A 306-nucleotide genomic window follows, 5' to 3' on the forward strand; every position below is an offset into this window, starting at 1 on the left:
TGCTGATTGGTGGGGCAAGGTCAGATGAGTCTGGGCATTTAACACCTTAAGATTGACATCACTTGGTCTTTCCAGACGACGAGTGAGAATAATCCATGACACTGTCAGGTCTCAGCTTTCCAAAGGGGGCGGTGCATGCTATGAACTCTGCTGGGTGCCTAAACTTTTGCAGACGCCATTTTTTTGTTTTCTGTTATTTTGAAAGTGTAAATGATGGAAATAAAATCTAACTTCTTTTGACATATTTTACGAATGTCTAATCTGTAATTTGATGCCTTTTGAAGATTTTTCCATCTTTTCTTGGCT

General features: G+C 39.5%; 1 protein-coding gene across 1 annotated transcript in view; it reads left to right on the forward strand.

Annotated features, from left to right (window-relative positions):
- Positions 1 to 306, forward strand: part of LOC116682395 (uncharacterized) — a 56,161-nt gene that overhangs the window by 29,305 nt on the left and 26,550 nt on the right. The gene's annotated exons all lie outside the window — the stretch shown is intronic.

The sequence above is a fragment of the Etheostoma spectabile genome, chromosome 3 (assembly GCF_008692095.1).
Source record: "Etheostoma spectabile isolate EspeVRDwgs_2016 chromosome 3, UIUC_Espe_1.0, whole genome shotgun sequence".
Taxonomy (NCBI): domain Eukaryota; kingdom Metazoa; phylum Chordata; class Actinopteri; order Perciformes; family Percidae; genus Etheostoma; species Etheostoma spectabile.